This window comes from Physella acuta, unplaced genomic scaffold, assembly GCF_028476545.2.
Source record: "Physella acuta isolate Inbredline_101_S28 unplaced genomic scaffold, ASM2847654v3 ptg000311l, whole genome shotgun sequence".
Taxonomy (NCBI): domain Eukaryota; kingdom Metazoa; phylum Mollusca; class Gastropoda; family Physidae; genus Physella; species Physella acuta.
Window position 1 is genome coordinate 13,237 of NW_026731830.1, and position 23,488 is coordinate 36,724.

Below are 23,488 nucleotides of genomic sequence, written 5' to 3' on the forward strand. Positions count from 1 at the left end.
TCCGGCTCAAAAGGTTGTCGACCCCTGGTCTAGATATATGTTTTCCTCATTCCAAAGTGTCTTGTATGAACAAATAGCAACGAGATGCATGTTTGTGTATCACTGACGGTGTGTTGGTTTTGTTTTTGTGCCTCAGTGGTGTTGTGTTTTAAATTAGTCTATATGCTATTTCCCTGTCTTTGGGTGTAAAGGATTTTTAAGATGGATGTTTACATATTGACCTGAATTGAGGCCTATACTACCATTACTGTGAATATTTGGGTGGTAAATCTTTGTTGTAAATGTAATCTTTGGTGGTTTAAATGGATAATCGGTAGGAAAATGAATGGCTAAAGAAAAAATACCATCTGCATATGACTATTCGGAGGTCCTTGAATCATTGCTTCCCACTGATATAAGTCATCTCCAACAGGACCAACAGAGCGGTCAGCACCTGGATCTCAGTGTAAATTCTGAAGCTCCTTATTAATTCGTTTCGTGGTCATCGCTACGGTACGTAGTGTTTATAATTCAGTATCCGTAATCGGTATTGTTGATCAACAAATTGTAAAGCAGCTCTTACTGCTGTTGGTTATAAATAAATAAATAAAGCTAAATCTAGATATATTGAATAGATCGAAATCAATACTCAATTCAATAGCAAACGTTTACTAAGGCGAAGATTATAAGATTAGGCGAAATGTATACACTAGGACAGGGGTCGGCAACTCGCGGCTCGCGAGCCGCATGCGGCTATTTTGGTGTCACTATGCGGGTCTCCAACCTATTTGCACAAATATTAATAGTTATGTTATTTCATTTTCAAAACTCATAACACAAATTATACTGTAAAGATACACAAGTTTAAACAGGATAAAAACACTCGGCCATGTGACAACAATTCTATGCTTGCCACTGCCCTAGTGCCGACTTTTTCGAATATCGTTAATTGGTGAATGTTAATTTAGAATGCATTTCCCTATCCGTCAATAATCATTAATTTGATGTGAGTGACGTAGTTTTTGTTAGCCTCCTACAGTTGAGCCGGTTACTGACTGTGGGGTACGAGTTTACCCCGGGCTATGTGGGATGGAAAATAAGCCTGGTGAGAAGCAAATGACAGAACTGACAGATATTCGGTAATAAAGCCAATATCCATGCCAGTTGGTCGGAGCTTGCCGTGTTGAGGCTAATGCCTGGCTAATGGGAGACACTTCCTGAGCTGGTGTTATCCGTAAAAAAAAAAAATAAAAAAAAAAAATTAACAGCTTCTTAAGTGGATAGGGAAAGTCCTATATTTTCATTTTGTGATTGCTAATTTTAATTTTCTGACGAAACAAATGTATGTTTTTATATGAATAAATATTATTTCATATTAAAATCTATTTATTTTAAATAACAAATCAGATGCATTTACCTGATTCTAATCAAATATTAAAATATTGAAATAAAAATGTCAGTGGCCATACAAAAAACTGGGAAATTTTGAACATTCGAAATTTTGGCTCTTCCGTCTCAAAAGGTTGCCGACCTCTGCATCATACAATTGTGTAACGTTTTTATAAAAAAGTTAGTTACGTTAAAAACCGCTCTACAAACTTTGTCCAAGATGGTTGGGAGCAGGGGGGGGGGGGGGGGGGCGCTTTCTTGCGAACAAAAATCTTAAGTATTAGTACTGGATTGGTGAGTAGATAACTCTTTTAACACTTAGTAAAGAAACCAAGTGTATTATCGCGTAATGTACAATTTCACTAGCTATTTATATGATTTGGTTTTCTGTTGTGATGAATCTGCCCAAATCACTACTATTAGACGAATGCTACACTAGGAAAATTTGAGATATAATCATATTGTATACAAAGTCGACATGAAAATCAAACAGGATAAAACATTGGAAAGATTTAAAACAAAATATCAAACAAGCATCAATTTAATTAGCAAGCCAATATACTGAAATATTTTTAATTTTGTAAATATATTAACTTCAATTAATTTTGGTTTTCTGTTATCATGAATCTACCCAAATTATGCCAGTCTGAAGAAAAAGAAAAAAAAAAACAACATTTTACCATACATGACATTGGTCTAGATACATGTTAATAATTAACAAAAAACTAACACCTCTCCTATACCCATATACTAGTCAATTTGGCGATCCCTCTTGCCGTCTCACTGGCCAACGCCTGTCCATCATGTGCTGTATATTTTAACTTAAATATACATAGTATTGGCTCTATTTAGAACAGTGTTGAAACTGAAACGATAAGTTATATTTCAATATTCAACAACATTTGTTTATACACTAATATAAAGGAAAATCTAATGAGGAATGTAATAACCCCGCTAATATCAGTAAATTAGCAAAACTGTTCTGGCGAAACATAAGAAATTAAGGGTCCTAGATAATTTTTCAGATGAAAAAAAAACGTTTATTTGCATCGATTAAGAAATTAAATTGGCGTTGTATTAAATTTTTATAAATTGCCAAATTTCGACTGCACACAGTTAACTCCCATATATAAATCAATGATAAAACAAAGTCCTGCTAGGGGAATTAATTTAAGGTAAAATTATCTAATTAATAAACTGTGTAAGCATATATGAAAAATACAATGTAAAACAATTAAATTGATTTTCTATCGTTGACATAATATAAATTCAAAATAGAAAGTGTATTTATTATTGCTTTTATTTAATTTTGGATATTACAAATGCACATGTTTTATTTTTAAACACTTTTATAACAGTAAAACTACCTTTCGATAATTTAAATACCGACTTACAGCTTTCGTTATATTTTGAGAGCTGTTAATTCAATGGTTACCTTTATATTGTCTTTATCTTGAATAATTTAAACCTGTAGGCCAGGGGTCGGCAACCTGCGCCTCACGAGCCACATGTGGCTCTCCTGCTGTCAAGGCACTTTATGTCATTTTAAAAAGGAACTAAGAAACCGGAAGTAAAAACAAGTGAATCAATGAAAACAGGAAAATATGGAAAATACGAAAAGAAACCAGAAGTGAATAAGGAAAATAGAAAAACAAGGGAAATAACACAATCAAGGATTAAATAGTTTTAAATATGTATAATATTTCATGTATGTATATAATCATGCAACCTACTCTTCCTGCCTCCCTGCGCTAACAGGGTAGACAGCAAGTGAGGAAATCTATTAAACGCCAGACGGCAAAAAAAAAAATATATTGTCTTTATCTTGAATAATTTAAACCTGTAGGCCAGGGGTCGGCAACCTGCGCCCCACGAGCCACATGTGGCTCTCCTGATGTCAAGGTGCGGCTCTCGAGTTCGATGCAAAAATATTAAAAGTTATATTATGTCATGTTCAGATCTCATAAAAAAATATACTGCGAACAGTGTTTCTTCCAGACTTTTTTCTCCGGGGGGGGGGGGGAGGGGGGTCAACATTTTTCGTGGGGGGGGGGGGGGCGGACACTAGTAAAAGTGTATGTTTACTATATAAAATCCATCTCGTTCGGCGGGGGGGGGGGGGCGGTAGACTTTCATTAAACGTGTAGTACAAAGGCCTGATCATTTAAAAAAAAAAATATATTGTTTTTCCACATAGTATTTTTGTTTGGTTATATAATAAAAATACTGAATGGAAAGTTTACTTATATTAAATTCTAGATATTACATATGTAAATGTGATATTTTTAAACACTTTAAGAAACGTAGAAAAACATTTAAATAATGTTAATACCGACTACTTATTTCTCATTAAAGAATTATGCTAATTTTTACCCAATGGTTCGTACACTTTATCTATCCACACGAACGTTGTGTTACTGATTGGCAAGATAAGACTACTATATATTACAGCTAGATAAGACAACTAGATAAGACAGCTATATAAGACAACTATATATTACAGCTAGATCAGATAACTAGATAAGACAACTATATATTACAGCTAGATCAGACAACTAGATAAGACAACTATATATTACAGCAAGATAAGTCAACTAGAAAAGATAACTAGATAAGACAACTAGATAAAACAAGAAGATAAGACAACTATATCAGATAACTAGATAAGATAACTAAATAAGACAACTAGATAAGACAAATATATATTACAGCGAGTTAAGACAACTAGATAAGAGAACTAGATAAGACAACTATATATTACAGCGAGTTAAGACAACTAGATAAGACAACTAGATAAGATAACTATGTATTACGACTAGATAAGACAGCTACATCAAACAACTAGATCAGACTACTTGATAAAACAACATAACACCGAGTTCCATAAAATAGCCAGTAACATCACTTTAATTTAACTCCAAGCTTTACACTAACATCTGGTTTTAGATGGCTGGTTGGAGACAATTGGTTCCGATTAGTAATTTGCTGCTGTCTAGCTATTAACGTCTATATGGTTAGGGTAAATTCGGCCAATCAACGTGACGTCATTATTTTACATTTACTCAACTTTACGCTACGCGTGTTACCATAACAAACCACCTATCCCCTTCCACTCCCCTCCCCCCCCCATTTTTGTGTCAACATTTGCGCTGACCGTGAGCCCTACGCACCTGACCAAGCTAGTACATTATACATACGCTGTTATTTAAATATCTAACTGTAAGGTAACTAATAAACTTGAGTTGTTTTTTTTTACTTGAACAAAAGAATATCTAGGCGTTGATACAAATTAATAACTATAACTTTTATAGCAACTGAAAGGACGCTTAGTAGTTCGTGGTTTTTGCAATTGCATGCGTTGATGTGTAGGTTGTAAAAGTTGCAAATGTCCGAATTAGTTAATTTTAATGGAATTGTTTGTGTTGGGTACAGACGAGGGCAGTCCATTTAGATGTGTAACGTTGAGACGTCTTCGGTTGTGGCTTTCATTAAGCTGCCACTGAGCTAGCATCGACATCATTTGCTAGAGATAAGGATGTTAGGCGTTACCTCAATGTTGATGTTTATTATTACTTGCGATAGTTAAATAAATACATGTACGTACTTTGCACATGTTTTTATAACTTTCCACTGCTCTACCTAACATATAACATATTGCGGCCATTATAAAAATGTGTTGAACCGTTCATATTAAACAGAAAATCAAGTACACAGGACTTGAGAATGTCGACACATCAACGAGTGACATAATTTTTGTAGACACATAACTTTTAGTGAAGGCGTGTTATCTGATCTCTGTTTAGGCAAAGCTTTTTTTTTTTGGCCTCAACCATGTAATGTACAGCGTCATTTTACCTTGCAATATTTCCTTCAGTATTATTATTATTTATCGCTCTGTGAGGGTTGGTACCGATTAGCAACAGTAATCTGATAAGTACATGTATTTAAGGTTGTTTAATCTTACATAATATAATAAGTCTAATTACAATACTCTGTAACATGCACATACAAATGTGTAAATAAATGGTTATGGGCTTATAAGGGTGCGCGGACGTTTGACCACATGTGCTTTGACAAATAGGGGGTTTGACCACAGATGGGCTTTGACCATAGGGGCTTTGACCATAGGGGGTTTGACCATAGGGGGTTTGACCATAGGTGTTTTCTCAGCAGACGGTCTGTGATCACAGGTGGTTTGTCAACGTTTGTTCTAGCTAGCAAATGCATTTCTATTTTGGCCTAGCAATTGAGCGTGTTGACTGTTGCATCTGCGATAGAGTTTTGGAATTCGCCATTACATTATTCTTTATAGTCGCCATGTAAGCAGCAAATGCATTTTTATCACTAATATGTCATTATTAAATTTAGGGGGTTGGGTGGGGGCGGCATCGTGTGGTTCTGTTGATTCTGGTCTTGTCGTACATGTAAGCTCCGTCCTCGTTGCATTTTTCAGCATGGTTGCATCAAATGTAGTTAAGCTAAAAAATCAATGTACCAGCCCTTTCCGTAATTGCATAATGGAATGGACTTTTCGTTAGACCTGTCTAAGATGATTATAGTTCCTAAGGTGTCGTGCTATTGGTTTACAATAGGCTGCAGATAACATCACATTTGTGGCGCTTTTAATGGGCGATTGAGCCTAGATCTTATAAATCAGTGGTTCCCAAACTGTTTCGAGTGGCGACCCCCATTTACAGAAAGTAAGTGACCCGCGACCCTCATGGAAATAAAAAGTCAAAATTAATAAGGACGTTTATAAGGAGTAAAGTAAGATTTTCTTGTAGACTTTCTAAATGAATAAATCTTGATAACTGTTTTAATACGATGAGTAAGAATATGCGTGTCTAAGATAATTGGTTCTATGAAAAGAAGAATTTTTCGCATCGATTAAGGAATTAAATTGGCGATGTATTAAACGTTTATAAATGGCCAAATTTCGACTGCACAAAGTTAACACCCATATATAAGCCAATGTAAAAACAAAAGCCTGTAAGGGGAATTAATTTCAGATTAAACTGTCTAATCAATAAAATGTGTTAGTCTATATGAAGAATACAATATAAAACAATTTAATTTAAATGATTATTAACGTAATAAAAATTCAAAATAGAAAATGTATTTGTTTTACTTTTACTGAAATAACAATATAACATTGGTAACATTTTTATTTTTTTAAACCCTTTTAGAAAATTTGAACAACCTTTCGATAAGTAGAATACCGACCTTTAAATTGTTGATGATGTTGTAAGCTGTATTCGCAATAGTTACAGCATATTGTCTGTATTAAAATTTGAAATCAAATACACGCTATAACAGGGGTCGGCAACCATTTGAAGCGGAAGAGCCAAAAGATGCAATTTTGCTACGCCTCTGGTCCCTGTAAAAAGACATATGTGATGCAAATTTAGCTCTTGTGTAACACAATACCCGTTTGCTTTATCAATAAATGCAGGAACATTTTTATTTGACTATATTTGATTATATTTATATTGTCCTATATGTAGCGTTCGTCTAATAGTAGGGAGTTATTACGTTTCCAGTAAGTGTTACGTTTTGGTTTGGCAGTGTATTTGTTTATTGTTAAGTGTTGTCAAGACTGCTCTCTCATCATTGTGTTGAAGAGTTTGAGATAGGTGTTCCACTCTGTTGATTTTTGTGTCTGTTGGGGCGTAAATTCAATATATTCTGAATTTACAGTTTAGCCTCTGTGTGTTGTCTGTATGGATAGCGTGTTGTGAAAATGTCGCCTAGCTTAAAGTATGCTTTTTAAATTGATACTTAAATATGCGTTACGTTTGTCCGCGGCCAGTCGAATACAGTCTTTTGTTCCTACACAATTAGAATCCCCGGCTAAGATAATGTTATGTTTATATGCATTTTTTTAACAGTTCAACATACATTTACTGATAAAAAACATTAAACAAATTTGGAAAAGTAAAACTTTTAGGATTTTCACACTTGATGAGTTAGTTTGTCATCACTTTATAGGTGAGCCTCAGAACCATCAATAAACTCAATGCACCAACTAAACCAGCTGTCATGAATTTACCACTGTTAGAAAAAACGGTAGCCCATACCACTAGTTAGAACAGCAGAAGTCCCAACGGATAATATGACATTTTTGGGTTTTTGGCTCGTCTGAGATGCTCCATACAGCATCAGTGTACCGCAAGGAACACCCATTGCTAAAGTAGGAACACTACCAGCCTTTACATATCCAACTATGTCAACAGCAGCTATAGTAGCAGCATAAGCTGCCGTAATTAAATCCAGAGAAAGACATTGTAGTCTTAGTTATAATAATATAAAATAAAATATACCAGATAATTGATAATATATATACATGAAATATTATACACGAGCCGACGTTTTATTACTTACTTTTCAGTTATTCTTAATGTTTGAATTCGACAGTAACACTGCTGTCGCTGAAAATATTTGCTATAAAACACTATCAGTAGCTCGTTAAGGACGATACCCCCCCCCACCCTCCTTTCCCCCAAGCCCTCCCCCTCCCCTGAAAGCAGCCTCCCCTTAGTTACCTCCCCTAAGTTTACAATTGTTTTACACTAACTTATCTGCTCCTAATAGCTGTCACGAAACCCGGCTCTACGATTGTAAACATTTAGCGTGAACGGTTTGAGCTTGGTCGAGTAGTTGAGATGGGCAAAGTGAGGCTGTTGACGATTGTTTATTTTAGGAGAGTTGAGTAGTTGATCTTAGATGGATGTCGAGTTGAATTGATGATTATTGTGACAGAACCTCCCACCTAAGATCTCTCCTAGGTGGGTGTCGTCAGAGTAATCGTGAAGTTGTTGGTAGTGAACTAAGTGTGTATCATAGATGAGGAAGTATTTCGTAGTTGATCTTTGAGAGATAGTTGATTTGCTGGTATTTGTTACGGAACCTCCCACCTAAGATTTCTCCTAGGTGAAGCTGAAAAATAGAAAATTGAAAATTAGCCACTCGTATATTTGAAGCCACCCAATACAAGTACTGGGTGACTCATTTCGAGGGCATGGTGCACTTCGAGGGATGTGTGGCCCAACCCCACAACGATCGATGGTGAGATTTTTAATTGATTGCTTGATGAGTTGAGTAGTAGATTTGGCCGCCTCTTGACCCCAGCAGCCTAACCCAAAAGAGGGCTGACAAACCAAATGACTAAGATTTATGTAGATCCATAACAGATATTACACTTTTTTTTTACTTTTCGTATATACGTAGTATAGAGAAAGTATTGTAATCGTGCAAAAAAAAAATCGAGATTTTTTACAAATCTCGACGTTTTACACCTCACTGATACGGAAAAACATAATTTTGCAATCTTGTCCGTATGTCTGTGTGTGTGTGTGTGTGTGTGTGTGTCTGTGTGTCTGTGTGTAAACACGATAACTTGAGTACCGTTACAGCTAGGTTGATGAAATTTCATATATAAGTATTTTATCAAAATCGTAGATCCGTATCAACTTTTGAGCGATTTCCGACAACCGGAAGTGGTACTTTTTCTACTTTGAATTTTTCAAAAGCCTATAACTTGAGTACTATTTCAGATAGATAAATGAAATTTCACATGTAAGTAAAAGATCTAATTCTCTACCTTCTGTTAAATTTTGAGTAATTTCCGTTGATGGAAGTACTAATTTACGCTATTTCCGATTTCTCAAAAAACGCATGTAAATTTATAAAGTACTAATAATATTGCGCACTATTACGCACATTTGGTTTTGGTGCTCGCTTTTTTTTTCTGCTAGATTTTATTCTATTTTTAAAAGTTTAAGTAAACAAAAACCATGTCTATATTCCGAGTTGACATCCCACGTAGTGTTATATTAGAATATTCGAGAAAGTTTAGAGGAGATCACTCCCGGTTTATTATTACATGAAAATTACATGAAATAGCATACAATGTACAATCAGTTTCACGTCTTGATTCTTGTTTCTTCTTGTCTTTACTTTCTTGCCTTTAGACTTCCGTTTCCTTTCTTGAATCTGTTTTTCCGTCTTGATTCTTGTTACTTCCTGTTTCAATTTGTCTTTACTTTCCTTCTTTTTGTCTTTTCTTGCCTTTCAGTATCTTCAATGATTTTGCTTCTTTATTTTGTCTTGTAATTTTGCTTCTTCATTTTCTTTTTTTAATTTTGCTTCTTTATTTTCTCTTTTGATTTATCATTTCTTTATTGATTCCTATAGAGCTTTGAGTATAGGTTCAATGGTGTCGTGACGGAACATCCTACCTAAGATTGCTCCTAGGTAGGCGTCGTCTAGCTGAAAAGAATTGATTATTAGCCACTCGTACATTGAAGCCACCATAGTACAAGTACTAGGTGGCTCTTCTCGAGAGCTATGTGCTATCGAGGGATGTGTGGGCGCAACACCACACGACCTTTTGCATTCGATGCCTCTATTTATACGATGAGTAAAATTACATGCTTTTAACTAGCCTCAACATTTGCGGTTGAGTTTTTGTTACGCCGCAGTTCGTTTTCAAAGAGATTTAAGATGCTCACAATCCTCTTTCAAATATTTATTTATCTAACAATCAGATCCATCTACCACAGTGCAGAGTTTCTCAGTCATGGCATTACGTCCAATATTTATTTTTCTCGCCAATTTTACAGTTTTGATAAAAATACCCCGAAAATATCACGAAAAGAGATAATATTCGTTAATTTTCCCTGATGCTTCAGATTGAGCCTATGTTGATGTTTGAATACATCTGCTAGCGTGATACTCTCTCCAACCACTATTTGTCATTGAAGTATATCAAAAGGTCTTGTTTTCCTTGCACATCCAAAAACAACTTGATTTCATCTTTCAATTCAAAACCACGACATTTCCTTTTGACAATCAGCGTACGGTAGTGTAGAAAAGCAGAACATCGTGATCAGAATTCAAACCTTTGCACAGTTCTTTAAATAGACGGGTGTTTAAGGCTGCTGATTTAATAAAATGTACGACTTTTATTAGTACTGGAGTCGCAAGAGTCTTGCTGGCGATGGCATACCGGTAAATCATTATGTTGATTCCCCTCGGTTAGGGAGCTAAATCGTTTTTTTTCTTCTGAAAGCCAAATTTTGACACAAACTTCTGTACAAGCCCCACGGCCATTTTCCCATCCAGTTTAAAAAAAAAACGTATTTATTTTGTGCATGATAACTTCACAAAATAGCAACTCTTCTTTGCTATTATCTGAATGAATATATTTCACTAAGATAAGCAACTGCGAACACTCTAGTTGTGGGGTGATGGAGGCATCGTTTGGGAGGGGGTGGGGATCGTTTGGGTGCAGCGAACCAGGCACCAGGAAAGATGTTGCGTGAACTTATTATTGTGGTGTTTTGTTTATAGTTCGTGTTTTCGTGTGTTTTCCTTATTGAGACGTCTTCCAATATCAGGTCTAAGGTCTGTCTAGTGAACCACCATTTGACCCTAGGGAATAAGACTGCTGGATCAAGATTTATTACATATTGAGGATTTTTCTTGGCATGGGGATGTGCTGTCATTCTCTGTACAAAACATGTTTTGCCAGAACCAGCCATTCCAAGCAAAATAATACATGTTAGTTTTTTAGAAGTTTCTGAACCACCAGATTCAGAACTTTGGGGATTTTTTTCCACGGGGTCACTTTTCACTCGAACTCTGTCTGATTCTATTTTCTCCTGTGATATTTCAGGTTCATCTGCAGAGACGTGCGCGGTAATTTTCGGATTTCTTTAATATTTTTATTTATTTACTTTTTTAGTTTTTTAAAAGTTTTCTATTTTTTTAGTTTTCTATAATAAAATATGTCAAAAATAATTAAATTGCAACAACAAATAATGTAGCGAGCACCAATAAATGGACGACTTTTTTATTAAACAAATGTAATATTATGTTTCTTTTCTGTGTCCGTGTTAAACAATACGGATAATATAATTAAAAGGAAATAGATTTTATACAAAGTCTTTATAATTATAGATTTAATTTTAAAAATGTAGCAGGTATGAATAGCCTATTTTTTAAAAAAATCTTTTGTTTCCCACGTGCAGTTTGTTTTTTTAAATTATGTTGACACTTTTTCTAGGTTTGCTCCCTTGGCACTTTTAAATGTTTACAGATTTTTTTTAAATACAAAGGGGTCATCCATAAATGACGTCACACTCGTAGGGGGGAGGGATGTTCCGTAATTTTGTGACGATGTGTGATGAGGGGGAGGGGGGGTCAGATGTTGCGACGTCACACTTTTGCATTATAAAAAAGCAATGTTAGAAAACGAATTTTAGACGTTATTTCGCGTTTTAGATAACTGTTTTAATAAATTGTAATAGTTTAGACAAGATTTTGGAAAAATATCGATCTTTTTAAAAAATTCAGCTGCAATTTTGAGGGGGGTTGTAGGTTGAGGTGTGACGTCATTTTAGGGGGGGGGTCTGGCTTTTTGTGACGACGTGTGACGGAGGGGAGGGGGGGGAGGTAAAAATCGTCCAAAAAAGCGTGACGTCATTTATGGATGACCCTTAAATATGAGTTTCTCATTTGCTCTATAAAATCTTTCAATTCATTGTAACAAACATTTTATCTGGGGTCTGTCAGTTCTTGTCAGTCTCTGCCTTTTCCAATCCCTACTAAAGCTTGAACTTTCTAAAAATTAGTTTATTTCTACCAATAGATCCTCTCGAGTTCATCATTTCTAACGTTTTTATCTCTGCAAGATAAATCTGTAATATTTTGGCCTAGCCATTGAGCGTGTTGACTGCGGTGTCTACCGTAAAGTTTTAGAAATAGTCAAAACATTAGTCTTTATAGTCGGCGTGTTAACAGTGAATGCATGTCTTCGTTAACACTATAGTTTCATGTTTTGATTATTTCCATACCAATTATATTAGTTTCCAGTTCCTACACCTTTACAGAGGTGCCAATATATGTTACAATGTACAGTTTTTTTATTTGTATGAGGGGTATATATATATATATATATATATATATATATATATATATATATATATATATATATATATATATATATATATATATATGAAAATGAGCCATACAAACCTGACCAATCTAGCACATCATACACACCCTGATATTTAAATATCCAACTGTACGTGATTAACTTCAGTTGATTTTTTTTCTTGAAAAAAATATCTAAATCTGCGTCGTATTAGGCTTTCACACACATTAATAATTTGGACTATGATTTAGTTACACGATCGGAGTCTAGAACGAATTGTTTTTAAACATGTGCTTTAATTGTTTAAAATTCTTAAAAAACTAAATTGAAATACCATGAAATGTTTTTTGAAAAAAAAAACAATGTTTGCAAACAAAAAAACTATAAAAAAATATCCCGTTTTTTAGGCGGTAGTTATACATTTACATTTCTGATGCCTTCATTCAACACGACAACTGCCGATTTAATATTGTATAACCTACATTTTAGGTGCCCTGTTTTTTTTTTTTTTTTTTTATGTATTTGTTGTTTTTTTTAGTTGATAAAAAAAGATTCAACATGTGGACTACCACAATGACCCAAACCCACCCCCCAGTCCGCACGCGACCACAAAAATCGATTTTATTTCGGACCCCTTCCACAAAACCCATTCCCCCCCCCCCCCCCCCCCCGCGTAAGGACGTCATAAATTGTCGATCCCTTATATGACATCAACAATCATTAATAGAAAAAGTACACACAATACAAAAAGGGGAACAACTTACGAGTACATTCATTCAACTAATCCAGGGGTCTCCAAACTACGGCCCGCGGGCCGGATGCGGCCCGCAAGGTCATCTCATCCGGCCCGCGAAGATATTTTTGTCCATGGAAAAATGTTTGTTGGAGGTGGCTGAGGAACTTTGCCCAGAAAATTCAAAACGATTGGAAAATGTAGCTTTGGGTGCTAATACCATTGCCCGCCGTGTTGCAGACGTTGATGAAAACATTGTGACTCAAACTGAAATTTTCATGCAAGTTTCCCCATTTTTCAATTGCAATGGATAAGTCGCTGAAATTTATATATATTTCTCTATAATTTATATTTCGTTGGGGGGGTAGGCAAAGGGGGTATATGTTCTTCGGTGGGGAGGGGGGGGGGAAGGGACTCCGCCACCCCAAAGAGATGCCTGGAAGAAACTGGCCCCCGAACTGATTTTTGATAGTTAATGCGGCCCTCGGGCTGAAAAGTTTGGAGACCCCTGAACTAATCTAAAAAAAAATACAACAATAAAACTTAAAGAAAAATACTTTAGTATCAACTTTGCAAACATTTTATTTATTTTAAATAATAACAGAGCTTGTATATATACTCTTGACGCAGAAAATAAAATCGATTTGTTTATAAATTAACCTTTAATAATTATGATATTATAAGTTAATAAATAACAATCATGCTACTTTACACGCATTGTTTCTTAATCAGTTCTAATCTCCTATTTTTAATTCGATTCTCAAACACAACATTACATAACATTATCTTTAGTCAGTGGTAGGTAACCTGCGGCTAGAGAGCCGCATGCGGTTCCTTTGATGTCAGGATGCGCTTTCCATTTCTATAATAATTATACTATTTTTATTTTTCTAATTCATAAAAAAATATTATGCTGTAAAAAACAACAACTTTGAACAAGATCAAAACGCAAAGAATTGGTAAAGAGTGTATACAGACAGCCCAGCTCTAGTGAGCCGTAGTAGTACATTTCATCGTATTGACCGTCGTCTCCTTCTTTGTTTTACATTTCCACACTGTGTAGATTCAGTGTGTCATTTGTAAAGAGACATGTATTGTAAATGTCAATATTGTGTATCACAACATCCGTGTGGTGTATCATGTGATGTAGGACCACTTTTAATTCAGATTTTTACATTGAGATCATTTTGCACTTTTCGAAAAAGCTTTGTTTTTGTATGTTACGTTGTTGTCTTATTTTTTTATTTTTTTTTTATAACAAAACCAGCAGTTTATTTTTTCTACTAACGGTTGTTGGATTAGGTTGATGCTTATTTCGTTTGATGTTGTCGGTTTCACTGTGGTCGCCGCTGTTATTTTATACTGTATCTGGTTGTGTGGTTACGGGAGCCGCTTTGTCTGGGGTTCATGTGTTGGCTGTGGTAATTTAAGCCTTTATGACAGTGCCGTCATTGAGGTTTGACGTCAGTGCACTTGTGGTAGTTTTTTTTTTTTTTTATTTTCTCGTATACGAAGTATAAAGGAGTATTATAATCGTGCAAAGTATCGAAATCGATTTTTTTTACAAATATCGATGTTTAAGTCCTACCTGTGTCGGAAAAAAATAATTTTGCAATCTTTTTAGTATGTCTGTGTTTGTGTGTGTGTATGTGTCTGTGTGTATATGTGTGTGTGTGTCTGTGTGTCTGTGATCACGCTAACATGAGTACCCTTATTGATAGGTTGATGAAATGCCATACATAAGTATTACATCACATCTTAAGTACTGTGTCAACTTTTCAGCGGTTTCCGGTAACAGAAGTGGAACTTAACTCTACTTTACGTTGATGAAATGTCATACATAAGTATTACATCACATCTTAAGTACTGTATCAACTTTTCAGCGGTTTCCGGTAATAGAAGTGGAACTTAACTCTACTTTAGGTTGATGAAATGTCATACATAAGTACTACATCACATCTTAAGTACTGTATCAACTTTTCAGCGGTTTCCGGTAACAGAAGTGGAACTTAACTCTACTTTAGGTTGATGAAATGTCATGTATAAGTATTATATCACATCTTAAGTATTGTATAAACTTTTCAGCGGTTTCCGGTAACAGAAGTGGAATTTAACCTTACTTTAGTTTTTTTTTCAAAAGCCTCTAACTTGAGTTATGTTTCAGATAAAAGACGAAATTTCACAAATGAGTAGAAGGAGTATATCTTTTCTTTTTGTCAATATTTGAGTAATTTAATTTCCGCCATAGGTGCACAAAAGCAAACACTTATCAGATTATGGCTATAGTAAAAAACAAGTTAATTAAAAAGTCTAGTGACAATTTTAGCGCAATTTCCTTATGTTATCTAAAAATAGCTCTGTCGTAGCGTAAATCAAGAGCAGGGTTAGTAAAACCATTGGTTAGTTATTAAAACGTTTTTTATTAAAAAAAAATTTCAGTATTTTACATGTTTTATTTACAATAGAGTTACATGACTAAAAACCATTGCGCGCCTAGCTACTGAACGTGATGACGAAGCCATAGAACGTGATGGTGCAGCTATTGAACGTGATGACGCGTGTGGTGTGGTTGGAAAAAATGCCTACTAATTCGGTCCAAATTTTAATTAATTCAAAAAATTTTTTGTGACCGAACGAAAGGATATTTTTGAAAACTTTCTTCGGCAATATTGTTCTAAATTATGGCAGGAATCGATTGGTAAATGTTTCAAGTCGCTAAGTGGTCTGGTTGCCGAGATATGGGCTAAAAACTGCTTTTTTTCGAGGTTTTTTGGCTTTTGCGGGAAATCCATGAAAGAAACCCGGAATTTTTATAGCCTATGTTCATCCTCGTAACTTGCTTAACATAATTGCTTTTGGAACTAGTCATCGATATTGCTTCGTTGAGGAGGAGATACGACTTAAAGCTGCGGACACACATCCATCCATTCATTCATTCATACATTCATACATCCAGAAATGACGGGTTAATAAACGCAATTCTCCAGAATGGAAATTGCGCTAAAAAAAAGAATAGATTGACACTAATACTGTTTACGTTAAACATACGATTTCAACTATTTCTTTAAAATGACGACAAAGTTATAAATAGTTATCAAATACAAATACAACTCCCTTGAGTTCGACTCAAAACCTGCATATATTTGTATTTGATTACAAAGCGCCGAATAATGTTTTGTTGCGCCATAGACGCGTTCTAATGTTATCTAAGATAGACAGTTTGAGATACACTCACATTCACTTATTGACAAAACAGCCATACACACTGGACACATCTACAGCGTTTCTACAGTCCACGGTTTTAGATTTTAGTTTAACCAACAACGGATTATACACGTGTGCATATTATATGTATGGAGGCTTATTAGACTAGTTCGGAGTTTTCGCAATTGCCTGCGTTGATGTGTAGGCTGTTAAAGTTGCAAACGTCCGAATGAGTTGGTTTAAATTGAATAGTTTGTGTTGGGTACTGATGAGGGCAGTCCATTTAGATGTGTCACGTTGACATAACTTCAAATGTGGCTTTCATTAACCTGCCCTTGATCTAGCACAACATTTGCTAGAGATAAGGAAGGTAGGCGTTACCAATGTTGAAGTTCTTTATTATTACTTGCGATCGTTAAATAAGTACATGTATGTACGTTGCACATGTTTTTTTATAACTTCCAACTGCTCTACCTAACATTTAGCAGATTGCGGTCATTATATACATGTGTTGAATCGTTCATATTAAACATACAATTACGTACAAAGAAATCAAAGAGTCACATAATTATTGTAGATACAAATAAGATTTCATGAAGGCGTGTTATTCGACCTTTGTTTTAATCAATTTTTTTTCTTTCTTTTTTTTTGTTTGTATGGTATTTAAAGTAGTTTGAGATTTCTTAATCAAATATACTTTTTTTTTTTTTTTTTTTTTTATTTTTATTTTTTTTTTTTTTTTTTTTTTTTTTTTTTCTTTTTTTTTTTTTGTTTTTTTTTTTTTTTTTTTTTTTGTTTTTTTTTTTTTTTTCTTAATCAAATACACAATAATCCTCACAACAAGAAGTGGACCTTTCCAATACAATCAAATCGACGAAATTTAAATTGAACCAATTTAATGGTATGTTTTATTTTGCGTCTGTCTAAAACAATAAGGATAATATAATAAAAAAAAAAACATTTTGTGCAAATTATTTTATAACTTTAATTTTTTAAATTATAATTAAAGTATAACAGTTGGTCTATTTATTGTTTACTGTTCTGACTTTTACGTGTACCTTACTTTTCTAATTATTTTAGACACTTTTTACTAGTTTGCTCCCTTGAAAGGTTTAAATTTTTTTATACAAACATAAGTTTCTCGTGTGTCCTATAACATGGGTATTATATAACTTTTAATTCAGTGTAACAAACATTTCATCTGGGATCTGTCCATTCTTTGAGGTCTCTGCATTTTCACAAACCCTATTAAGGCTTGAACCTTTTTAATAATTAAGTTATTTCTACCTATAGATCCTCTCGAGTTTATCATTTTTTACTAATCTTATCTCTGAAAGATAAATCTGTAATATTTTGCCCTAGCAATTGAGCGTCTAGACTCGTATCTGCGGTAACATTTTATAATTCGTCAAAAGATTATTCTCTATAGTCGGCGTGTTAACAGTGAATGCATGTCTACTTTAACACTATAGTTTTATGTTTTGTTTATTTCCGTACCAATTATATTAGTTTCCAGTACCTACACCTATATAGAGGTGCCAATATATGTTACAATCTACAGTTTTTGTGGGGTAGCTGTTGGTTTGGAGGGCGGCCTCAACGACAGCCGGGACGTCCACAATGTAAACTTTACAACCAGGCCCTGTTGATTAAGTGACAACTCAATGCACGCAGTTTGCGTTCTGTAATACAATTATAAGGTAAAATGCAAGAGTAGGCACTGGATTTGTAAAACTTAAAATGAATATATGACTTTTATCTAAATAAGTACATAACAAATTAACCATTAAGAAATATGTCCAGAGAACTTATTAATAGGACCCTATTGTCTTGAACCTGCGATCTAAAACCAGATAGTGGTGTAAAGCTAGGGGCTAGATGAAAGTGATATTATACTGTTCTGTTACAGGCTATTTGTGATGGACAACCTGTTTCTGAATATATATATATATATATATATATATATATATATATATATATATATATATATATATATAGTCAAGGTGGAGAAGAATATTTAAACAGGTTGATGTGGCATAATATATTCCATATCACTGGGTGGGGTAAATAGACATGGGAGGGCAAGGTCTTTTGGAGTCAGGAATGGAATTAATGAGCAACTAAATTTTGATATACTGCATACACTATGCTCATTTATGTCTAATATCTACATCCGTCATCTTTTGCATTTTTTTAATACAACATTTATTTAAATTAATATAAATAACAGAAATTATTTCAGATATAGTGTAATAAGAAGTAAAAGTAAAAATAGTAAAAAGAAACTGAACAAACCCTTTTGATTCTTAAACAAAACTTTAGGGGAAGCAACTTTTTTGTTCTTTTTGGTTTGTCAGCTGTTTGATTGTTTCCCTTTACGGCCCAAAATTCAGCTTTATTTAGATTTTCAAATCACTCAGGTTTGAGTAAAAGAGTTTTACAATGTAAGTAAGATAGGAAAATATGAGATACTTGCTTACAAATAATTGTAATGAAATGGGACAGGTTATGGGGACTTGAAAATGTGGTAACTTTTTGTTTTTCAACACTTAACAAAATATTAAAAAACACATTATATTAGTCAAATTGGCGCTCAGTCGGGCCGCAACGCTGACCAACTTTTACATAATATGTACTGAATATTTTAACTTACATGCGTAATATTGGCTCTATTTAGAACAGTGTTGAAACTGCAAACATTAAGCTATATTTAAATATTAAACAAAATTCGTTCACACACCAATATAAAGTATAATCCAATGAGCAATTCAACAATACCGCTGTTGTCAGTAAATTAACAAAACTGTTCTAGCGAAACAAAAGAATATACGTGTCTAAGATAATTGAATCAATGAATCGCATCGATTATGTAATTCAATTGGCGATGTATTAAATATTTATAAATGGCCAAATTTCGACTGCACACAGTTAACTCCCATATATAAGTCAATGAAAAAACAATAGTATGTTAGGGGAATTAATTTAAGATTAAATTGTCTAATCAAAAAAAATGTGTAAGCCTATTTGAAGAATACAACATAATACAATTTAAGTTCAGTTTTTTTAAAGTAATACAAATTTAAAATAAAAATGTTATATTTTTATACTTTTACTTAAATATAAATATTACATATCTAATAATTTTATTCTTAAACACTTTCAGAAAATTTAAACAATCTTTTGATAAGTCAAATACCGACATTCAAGAATTGATATATAGTGATAATTTTGTTCTCGCCATAGTTACCGATTATCGTCTGTTTTAATAAATCTGATGAAGGGGAACGAAGATGAAGAGCATCTCTCAGCATCACCCCAAAATAGTGGAAATTTCAAGTTTCAGGATGTTGCAATGGCTTTATTTAAAGTTTTCGACGGGCCAGTGACTTATGTACGAGAGAAGGTGGTGTTACCTATTCAGAGCAGGAACCAAACCAAGTATTATCACAGGCGTTTCAATAGGGTCCCGAACAGTTGTCCAGTGTGATGAAGAAGATCCAGTTTGCATCTATGAAGCTGACCAGCAGTTCCACAGAGACAGGATGGTTGACAGCGATATTGTCAGGATTCTGAGGCAAAGAAAGATTGAATGCTATGCGTGGGAAGGTCCTGATAAAAAATACAAATGTCAACAGATTGAAGAAGATTATAACTAGGCGGCTGTTAACTGGTTCATCAAATATGGTGATATGAGAAGTGGGCAAGGTGCTTTAGAGACCTACATGAAACAGAAACATAGACTTATTTGGGAGAGAAGGAATCCAGGTAAAAAAATTACACTGAATATATAGTTCTATTCGAGATACTAGTTTTTAAATAAATGAACTAATTAGAATGTGTATACTCGCTGTTGATGTCAAGTCTATGAAAACGTAGTTGATTAAAAGAAAAAAATGGTGTTAACAGTTCAGTCTGATTTGCCAATATAATTTATTTTCATTATTGATTCAACTTACCTAGAAATAAGGACTATTAAAACAATTTTCCTGTTATAAAAACTTTATTCATCTTGTTTTCAGTGCTTTAGTTTTAAAAATAGCCATGTTTTGAAACTTTTTTTAACTTGCTGATTTTCAGTTGAATAAAAAAGTGTAACTTGTCTAAAAAACAAAGAAAAAAAAAACCAAATAAACCTTTAAAATTTGATTTGAAATAAACGCTATAAACATCCCTAACGGTTAAAGTAGTTAAATGATACAATTGATTCCAACATTTTAAGATTTAACTCAAAAACTACCTACGTGAAGAATGTCCAGCAAAGTGTAATCTGCAATAACCTCGCAACATCAAGAGGAAGACAAAATCTCAATGAATATATCATAAATTATTCAAGAGCGACCAACATATTTTTTTTTCCAAACTACACAGTGCTGAAACCTGGTACATTTCCTCGGGCTGCTTTGAAGGCAGCACATTGCACAAGACGAAAACACCGTCTATAAACAATGCACTTCTCACTACATAAAAAAGACAAAACGAGACTCTTGGATGGGTCCCTCCAAAACTCATCAATGATACACTTATCCAAGCTGTAGGAATCTCCGCAAAAAGAAGCCATCCCTTCGTAAAATGTTTCACACCAACAACCGCAGCTTCACTATCTACACTGACAAGCCAGCAACAATCCCACGTTACATTGAACTATTAAAATAAAGCAGCAAATATTCTAATCGTAAACGGCATGAGGAGAAACTAGCGTAAGACCTGCTCTTCCATTTTACACTGGACGAACCGCCACCATCTAACACACCCATCTATACAAAACATGGCATATCGACATCAATAACAAATGTAAACGTACCACCCACTCAAAAGAAATCTCTCTCAGAAAAGACAACTACAACAGGAACAACAAGCTCACTGAAGTCAAACCTCATTGACGGCAGAGACACAACGGTTCAAATAACCATAACAAACACATAAACCCCAGATGTTCTCGGATTTGTGCAAGGAGCTGGAGAGCCGCATCTTGACTTGCAAAGAAAAGCAGGTTGCTGACCCCTGGTTGAGTCCAATGATACGAAGTTAATTAGAAATATCACGCAACCAGATACGGTAAAAATTAAAAGCAGTCACTACAGTGAAACTGACATCATCTAACGAAATTGGCATCAACCAAATCCACTAACCCTCAGCATAAATAATTGAGATCTGCAGGTTTTGTTACAACATATTTAGAAATAACCGCGACTTCGTAACAAAAAAAAAAAATAAAGCAAATTAAAAAAGAACAAGATACACAGACTAATTTGGTGTCATCTCTGTTTTCTGGTGTGACGTAGTAGTAATATTGACTGTCGTCGCCTACTTTATTGTACATTTCCACCCTGTGAAGATTCGGCACGGCACGTCCTTGTAAAAGGACATGCCGTGGTGCAAATTTCGCTCTTATGTATCACAATTTCTGTGCGCTATATCACTTGATGCAGGAACATTTTAATTTGAGTATATTTGTAAGGTCATAATTTAGCGTTCGTCTAATAGTAGTGAGTTGTTAAATTTCAAATAAGTGTTACTTTAGGGTTTGTAGTGTATTTACAAATCGGAACCTATTGTCTCTAACCGGCTATCTAAAACCAGAAGTTATTGTAAAGCTTGGAGTTAGAATAAAGTGACGTTACAGGTTATTTTATGGATCCCTGTTTTGTTTTCTTATCTAGTTGTCTGATCTAGTCGTATATATAGTTGTCTGATCTAGTTGTCTTATCTAGGTGTCTGATATAGTTGTAATATAAAGTTGTCTTATTTAGTTTTTTTTTATCTAATTGTCTTATTTAGTTGTCTTATCTAGTTGTAATATATCGCTGTCTGATCTAGTTGTCTATCTAGTTGTCTGATCTAGCTGTAATATATAGTTGTCTATCTAGTTGTCTGATCTAGCTGTAATATATAGTTGTCTATCTAGTTGTCTGATCTAGCTGTAATATATAGTTGTCTATCTAGTTGTCTGATCTAGCTGTAATATATAGTTGTCTATCTAGTTGTCTGATCTAGCTGTAATGTATAGTTGTCTTATCTAGTTGTCTTATCTAGTGTCTAGTTGTCTTATCTATTTGTCTAACCCAGGACTTGGTCACTATAGAATAGCTGTAGATACGTACAGCGTATAGCTATTTAGTCAATAAGTGAATTATTTTATCTGTCGCACATCAACGTATTTTTTTGGCTTTATATCTATCTATCTATATAATTCTCTTCTGGGAGACGTTAGAAAACAAGCTGCAAGCGCCTTGCAGTCCCCTCTCTTCCTCTCTATCACTACCACCCCCACCCCGCACATGGTGTGGTGAGCTGTGGTTCATGCTGTTTACAAGCAGAGCCGGGTTTAGTGACGACTATTAGGGGCAGATAATTTAGTTTGAAACGATTTTAATCGTAGGGAGGGGGGGGGGTAACTAAGTAGAGTTTACTTTAACGGAGGGGTGGGGAGGGGGGAGTATCATCCTTAAGGAGCTACTTATAGTGTTTTAAAGAGATATTTTCAGTGGCAGCGTTGGTACTGTCGAATTCACAAATTATGAATTACTGAAAAGTAGAAAAAAAACAGATGTCGGCAACCTTTTGAGATTGAAGGGCCAAAAGTTACATTTCAAAATATTCCTTTTTTTAACGAGCCACTAACATTTTTATTTCAATATTTGGTTTTTTGTTTAGGATTAGGTAAATACATTTGATTTGCTATTTAAAATAAATATATTTAAATATGAAATCATATTTATTTATATAAAATCATATACATGTTTCGCCAGAGTAATAACATAATATAACTATAGGACTCTCCCTATCCACTTTAGAAGCTTTACTGTCATCACCGGCTCAGAAGGTGTCTCTCATTAGCCAGGCAGGTCTCAACACGGCATACTCCGACTAACTGGTTTGGGTATATGTTTGATTAAAGTGTATCAGTAGCTTCTGTCCTTTGGTTCTCACCAGGCTTATCTTCCACCCCTCTGAACGCAGGGTAAACCCGTACTAGTATCCGACTCGACCACAGGGAGCTAATAACAAAAATACTACGTCACTTAGATCTAGGTGAAACTAATGCATACTAACAAGTAGAATAATGCATTCTGAATAAAATAACATTCTCCATTTAATGATATTCGAAAAAGTCGGTACTTGGGCAGTGGCAAGCATTGAATTGTTGCCACGGGGCTGTCCACAACACAGCTGTGGGGCTTGGATTAGTGCCCAAACTGCTGTCAGCTGTCCATGTACTATCTACTTCACCTATTTTCATTGTTCTC

The 23,488-nt window shown here is 34.5% G+C and overlaps 1 pseudogene; it reads left to right on the forward strand.

Annotated features, from left to right (window-relative positions):
* Positions 1-19,515: 19,515 nt before the first annotated feature.
* LOC131940190 (NADH dehydrogenase [ubiquinone] 1 beta subcomplex subunit 10-like) lies at positions 19,516-20,130 on the forward strand (annotated as a pseudogene).
* The last annotated feature ends 3,358 nt before the right edge of the window (positions 20,131-23,488 follow it).